Raw genomic sequence first — 7841 nt, 5'->3', positions numbered from 1 at the left:
GAACAAAGAAAAATTGATAATAGGAGTACATTAGAAAATTGCTTAAAATTGCATACTCTATCTGAATCATAAAAGCAATATAATGGGTTTAGTATCCCTTTAAGTTGAATACTTGATGTATTCTCATATTAGAGTTATATTATAACACTAATATCATTATCTCAGGTACAGTATGGCCCCTTTTTACAGCACCCCCTTTAAGGCGTTCCATTTATAAATCAGTCTTCAGTTCTGCCCATGGTTATTATGTTTCATGTTCTTACCCCCCTTTCAGTGTTTTTTTTGGCCGTGATTTTAATTGATTATTTTCTTTATGAATATTTGTTTTACAGATATCTCCATATCTGTGCAGTTATAAAGATGTATTATTGTATATAACTAACTGCAATTGTTACCAGAAGTTAAACTAGGAAAATCATATTTATTTTTTATTGATTTCATACTTTTACTGAATTTAATAAAATTAGCCTTTGCCTGTCTGGTAAATATGATCTGTTAACCTCAATACTGTATGAAGATAAAAATATTCACACAAAAATTCGTAAAAACAACAGCATTGACTCTTACAAAAGTAATTTAAACTTTTATTAGGCTTCAAATGTTCCAGGTATTAAAACATTTTAAATATGATATTGTAATAAACCAGAGAATAACTTATAGTATATGCCTAGGGTACAAGTATAATGCAGATGCACAATAATGTTGACAGAACAACAAAAATATAAGCTGATGTCCATCTGTATCTGTTCTATGATCTTGAATTTGGCACCGGCCTGTAAAAATAAAAACAAATATTACATAAACATGGGCATTCTGTGCTAATTGCTTATTCTACAGCAGAACTTTAATTTGTAGAACTAAAAAAGTAAATCTGACAAAAAAAATAACATGCCTTTATTTAAACTTTAAGGTTGTGATGAATACTAAAAAAAATAAAAATTGTATTTTTAACTGCCATAAATTCTCATGTCAATTGAATTTTCATCTAGATATTAACATATTTGGCCACGGTCCTTCCTAATCAAACAGATTTTGTGTCACTACATGCCAATGGGATGCTTAGAACCTCTGCTTTAACCCCATTAAAGACCAGCAACGTACCCTGTACATCCCTCATCTTTGAATGGGGAAGTGCTATTAAATGTGCAGACTCGCCGCCAGTGTTGAGGCCACGCTATTTACGATAACAAGAAGGGAGGGTATAATAGCGCAGTGCTGCTTAATGAGCGGCAACATACATGGTACATCTCAGACGTTAAGGGGTTACTATATCAAGACTATTTTTTCCTTAAGATATTTATATTTTACTTCTCTAGAAATCAATGTGGACTATTTGATACCCTATGTTGTAATTTAAATTTTTGGTTTTGTTCCTATAAAACAATGGGAGCTGCCATGTTGTAACCTAGGTTACCTTCTCTGCTGTGGCCGAATAGAGACAGTTATAAATTTGTCACTAGAGTGTGCAGCCAGTGGCTGTGTGGAATATAACAGTGTTCTGCACTTCCATTTCTATCAGGAGCTGAAAAGCTCACAATTTCAGAATATAATTACAGGAAAAGAGGACAAAATAAATAATGAAAGTATATATATATATATATATATATATATATATATATATATATATATATATATATATATATATATATATATATATATATATACACACACACACACACACATATATACACACACAGTTTATCATTTTATATTACCATCTCATTCTCAAGGTGTTTAGTGTCCCTTTAAAAGGGCCTTAATAGTAAAAAAAAAAATTGCATCTTTTAATGTAAATTTAAGACTATTGACCCTGCACTGCTGTGTGATTAACCCACACAAAGGCTTTAAACACACAGTGGAAGTACTGATTGGTACCTGCAGAGCACTGCTGGTCCAGAGCAAAAACCGCCAACTGCTGCTTATCTAATCAGAAATACTAGTTAAATGACTAGCGCTCAAGATTGGATCAGCAGCACTTCCACTCGGGATCAGCAGTGCTCTGTGGTTCCAAGCAGTACTTCTACTGTGTGTTTAAACACTTTGTGGGTTAGTGCAGGGTTGATGGTCTTAAAATTAATTAAAACGAATTAGAGCATGTATTTTTTTTACTAATATGGCCTTTTAAAGAAATATATATTGTTTTACCTTAAGTTGTATGTTGCTGAAGCACTGAAAATTGTAAAGGGAGTTTCATTTATTGTTCTTGTGACAAGATTTATAATTCATTAACATTTTAATTGATATTAGTTGATAATGCAATAAAAATCCTGTCACAAAGAAGCACACCTATCAAAATGGAACATTCCTTTAAAAGGGTCAGATCTATCCAAGCACAGAGAAAACTCCAACATGGCTGCTCTATTTGTGATCATGGGAGGATCAGGGAAGTGAATAAAACACTCCCCTGCTGTATCACATCCATATAAGCATGTTGTATAAACAAAAACAAACACTCCCCTGCTGTATCACATCCATATAAGCATGCTGTATAAACAAAAACAAACACTCCCCTGCTGTATCACATCCATATAAGCATGCTGTATAAACAGAAACAAACACTCCCCTGTGTAGTGTATCACATCCATATAAGCATGTTGAATAAACAGAAACAAACACTCTCCTGCTGTATCACATCCATATAAGCATGTTATATAAACATAAATAAGCCCCCCCCTGCTGTATCACATCCTTATAAGCATGTTATATAAACAGAAACAAACACTCTCCTGCTGGATCCCATCCATATAAGCATGTTGTATAAAACAGAAATAAAACACTCCCCTGCTGTATCACATCCATATAAGCATGTTGTGTAAACAGAAACAAACACTCCCCTGCTGTATCACATCCATATAAGCATGTTATATAAACAGAAACAAACACTCTCCTGCTGGATCCCATCCATATAAGCATGTTGTGTAAACAGAAACAAACACTCCCCTGCTGTATAACATCCATATAAGCATGTTGTATAAACAAAATTACCCCAGCTGCTGTATCACATCCATATAAGCATGTTATATAAAACAGAAATAAAACACTCCCCTGCTGTATCACATCCATATAAGCATGTTATATAAAAACAGAAATAAAAACACTCCCCTGCTGTATCACATCCATATAAGCATGTTGTATAAACAGAAACAAACACTCCCCTGCTGTATCACATCCATATAAGCATGCTGTATAAACAGAAATAAAACACTCCCCTGCTGTATCACATCCATATAAGCATGCTGTATAAACAGAAAACACTCCCCTGCTGTATCACATCTATATAAGCATCTTATATAAAAAAGAAATAAAAACACCCCCCTGCTGTATCACATCCATATATGCATGTTGTATAAACAAAAAAAACAATTTAAAAAGAAATGACTCAGTGGGGTGATTTAAACAAGAAAAAAATGTAACTGCTTACCTGTGACCACAAACAATTCTTGTGTGGGATTGGTGAAGCAATCTCTGATACATCTTCTCATTTCATGGTCAGTAATGTCTTTATAGACCCTTTGACATGTTTCTGTAATAGAAAACAATGTCAAATAAATGAGTATAAAGTTAGATATGCAAATTAATTTAGATAAAGTCTGTTAAGTAATAGTCTGTCCCCTGTTACATGGGCATGATAAACTTTGTGATTATAACGTGAATTATTTAATTATACATAATAAAACAACTTTGCATTATACTTTCATTATTTTGCCTGCTTTGCCTATAATGTAATGGTTTATACAAAACTTTTCCAGTGGCCAAATTTCACCACCATTTTCCTTATTTGGAGGAGCTAATCCTGATGTACTTCATGTGACAGTCACTATAGTCACATCATACTGTCAGTAGGCTTTTCCTCGTTTTATGTATTTAATCACAAAGTCACATCATACTGTCAGTATGCCTTTCCTTGTTCTATGTTAGCACAAAGTCCACGCTAAAGCCAATTAGAAAAATATACAGACTACTGTTAAAGGGACAGTCTAGTCCAAAAAAAACTTTCATGAATCACATAGGGCATGTAATTTTAAACAATTTTCCAATTTACTTTTATCACCAATTTTTTTTTGTTCTCTTGGTATTCTTAGTTGAAAGCTTAACCTAGGAGGTTCATATGCTAATTTCTTAGACCTTGAAGGCCGCCTCTTAAGAATGCATTTTAACAGGTTTTTCACCACTAGAGGGTGTTAGTTCATGTTTTTAATATAGATAACACTGTGCTCATGCACGTGAAGTTACCTGGGAGCCATCACTGATTGGCTAAACTGCAAGTCTGTCAAAAGAACTGAAATAAAGGGGCAGATTGCAGAGGATTAGATACAAGATAATCACAGAGGTAAAAAATATATAAATATAACTGTGTTGGTTATGCAAAACTGGGGAATAGGTATAAAAGGGATTATCTATCTTTTAAGACGATAACAATTCTGGTGTAGACTGTCCCTTTAATCATTTGAGGTCTGAAGCCTGCATTACCAATTTTCAGCATAGTAAAAACCCATATTATTCAGAGTTAAAGGAACATGAAACCCATCATTTTTCTTTCATGATTAAAATAGAGCAGGGTTCTTCAAACCACGGGTCAGGACCCATTACTGGGTCACAACATCATGTTTACTGGGTCCCAACTTGTGTGTGTGTTGTAGGAGTGTGTGTGGTGTATTGTATTAGATTGTGCTGTGTATGAGAGTGTGTTTGTGTGTGTTGTATAAGAGTGTGTGTGTTTTATAAGAGTGTGTGTGTGTTTTATAAGAGTGTGTGTGTGTGTGTGTTTTATAAGAGTGTGTGTGTGTGTGTGTGTGTGTTATTACGTTTTACAACGCTTTCAAATTTGACTACAATCAGGAATAAAGCATGCACATATTTTAGATTCTTTGCCAAAAATTGCAGCTATCATGTTGTTTATTTCTTACGAAATTATTCCAATACCAAGTATAACAATTGGGTCCCAAAGGTATGTGGTATCATGGCACTGGGTCTTGAGGGGGAAAGAATAACCCTGAAATAGAGCATACAATTTTAAACAACTTTCCACTTTACATCTATTATTTAATTTGTTTAATTCTCTTGATATCCTTTTTTGAAGAAGCAGCAATGCACTACTGGGAGCTAGTAAATGCATTGGGTGAGCCAATAACGTGAAGTATACATGTGCAGCCACCAATCAGCTACTGAACATACTTAGGTATCCTTTTCTGTAAAGAATACCAAGAGAACAAAACAAATTAGTTAATAGAAGTAAATTAGAGAATTGTTTAACCCCTTGAGTGCTAACGACGGCTCTGAGCCATTGCAGAGTTTCCCACTCTGGTGCTAACAACGGCTCAGAGCCGTCGCTAGCACTCTCCCACCTTGAGGGAGATCTGGGGGCTCCCATCGGCTCCTACCCCGGCGATCGGGCCTGCATAGTGACAGGCATCGCCGGGGCTTCACGTTATGCATTGGGATGTCATTGCGCAATTTTATTTAACATTAACAATGTCAAATATAGGAGCAGGGAGCATGCTGTTAGATCGCCAAACCTTTCCAACAGTGTAAGTCTTGGGGATCTGAAAGGAAAAAAAAAAGTTAAAAATATATATATATATTAAAAAATATAAAACAAACAAACAAAAAAAACAACTAAAAAAGCTTAGCACCCAGGTGGGAAAGTGCTTAGCACTCAAAGGGTTAAAATCTCATGCTCTATACTGAATCATGAAAGACAGAAAAACCTTGGGTTTCATGCCCCTTTAAATTACAGTAAATGGTGCAAAATAAAAAATATATTGCAAAGTTGCATAACTAAACATTTTATATTGTGATTTCAATGTGTGTTATGCCCCTTTAAAACATATATGTCTATATGTGTGTACATATATATATATATATATTAAAGTGATGGTAAATCCTAGCTTTTGTAATTTACCATTGGAACAAATAAAGGGGACTTTCATTCATGAAGTATAAAATACTTCATGCTGAAAGCTCCTTTTTTGTTTGCAGCGTTTGCCGCACTGAGCTGCTAAGGCAACCTACGGCAGAACGGTATTTGGCTGAGAGGTGACGTTTCCACCTCTTAGCCAATAGCCTTGCGGGAAATTCGGGGCCTGTCACTTTAATGTTTTTATATGTGTATATATGACTGTAAATACAATATATATATATATATATATATATATATATATATATATATATATATATATATACATATATACACACACACACATATTTTATATATATATATATACATATTATATATTTATATATATATATATATATATATACACATACATACATACATATACAGGTATACCTTCACTTTACAGCTCTTCGCTAATACAGCGCTCTGTGGAGCTGAAGTTCATCCTCCAAGGATTTTGAAACAGTGTTGTAATCATTGTGATATTGCAAGAAAAGTGTCTGGCACCATTTTGTTATGCTTAGTTCACGCTGTTTACAGCATTACAGTGCAATCTGTGTCTCAGTGCTATAGTCTGGCAAATTGTACTACAGTAATTGTCACTATTTTACAGGTACAGTGTTTATTGAATACTGTGCTGTGCTAGTGTTAAACTAAACATAGCATTATTGTACCCCTAATATATGCTAGTTCAAACATGTTTTCAAGTTTTTAAACACACTGGCAAGTGAAAAGAAAGCTAAAACTGCCTTGTTTCACTTTAAGACGGTTTTCACTTTACAGCGGGGCTCCGGTCCCTAACCCGCTGTATGAGCGAGGTATACCTGTATATATATGTGTATATATATATATATATATATATATATATATATATATATACATTCAAATACATCTTTTGCAATGTATGTGTCTCAATTTTAAAGCCATTTGCCTGCCTTTTTTTTCTAGCACTCGAGATCTAATATCTTTCGAACCCTTAAAAAAGTTTGTGCAATATTCTTTTATTAGACAGTGTTAATAAGAGTGTAACTGTACTTTGTAATGTATTTTTGAATTGTTTTCTGCAACTTCTTTGTTTCTGAAAACAGTTGAGATTGTGGTAAGGATTGAAGCGTAAATGGCGATCGCAATTTCGCTCAACATGTAATATCAGCGCAATGAAAAAGGCTCGCGAAAAGACGGTATCACTTGCGTCTCACTTGTAATCTAGCCCTTATTTAGGAACTCGAAGAAAAAATAAAAACTGCAGTGTCAGTAAAGACCATTCTATCAGCACCTTTTGTTGAGGTTCCACAGAGATTGCACACTTCGGCCACCTCATCGCCCACCAATCGTCGCAGCATATTACACAAAAGTGTGTTCAGATCCTTTCCTTCTACACTCTTGAGGACTCTTACCTGAAAAATAAATAAGACAAATACAGTTAATGCTAGGTATAAATATCCGTGAAGTATAACACAAAGATTTTACTCTCAAAATAATAACTGTAACCTGCTTTTTGTTGCCTTCAAATCAATAGTGTTTTTAGTTTCTGTACAGTTTACAAGCTTAAGACTATGAGAAAAACTTGTCCATCACTAAAGGCATATTCTGTCAAGGTATGCTACCAATATTGTGACTAAAGAACCTAGGATTATAAAGATAAAGAAGTATGTATTTTGGTCCATAAGAGATTCCAGAATCTGACCAATTATGTTCAAAAGATGCGCAGTAGTTCTGACAGTAGCCTACCTAAAGAGGCTAAAGCTGAATTAGAGAACTTACCAGTTTGTTGCTCAGAGATTTCCTTCTTTTGAAACTATCATCATATTTTCAAAGTCTGCCATTATATTTAATATTGTCTCCTTCAGGTACATTTCTGCGGGCTGTGGCTGCCAATGTTTCCTCCATTTGATCCAGTCTGCCAGAAATGTCCACCATAAACTTCAGAAAAAAACCTAAAGGG

The 7841-nt window shown here is 34.4% G+C and overlaps 1 long non-coding RNA gene across 1 annotated transcript; it reads right to left on the bottom strand.

Annotated features, from left to right (window-relative positions):
• Window positions 1-571: 571 nt before the first annotated feature.
• On the bottom strand, window positions 572-7268 carry LOC128648320 (uncharacterized). The gene is made up of 2 exons (XR_008400576.1): window positions 7173-7268; window positions 572-773 (listed from the first exon to the last, which is right to left on the bottom strand). It is a non-coding gene; the product is annotated as an uncharacterized LOC128648320 (long non-coding RNA).
• Window positions 7269-7841: the final 573 nt, after the last annotated feature.

Source organism: Bombina bombina, chromosome 2 (genome assembly GCF_027579735.1).
Source record: "Bombina bombina isolate aBomBom1 chromosome 2, aBomBom1.pri, whole genome shotgun sequence".
NCBI classification, from domain to species: Eukaryota; Metazoa; Chordata; class Amphibia; order Anura; family Bombinatoridae; genus Bombina; species Bombina bombina.
This window is presented reverse-complemented; position numbering and strand designations above follow the sequence as displayed.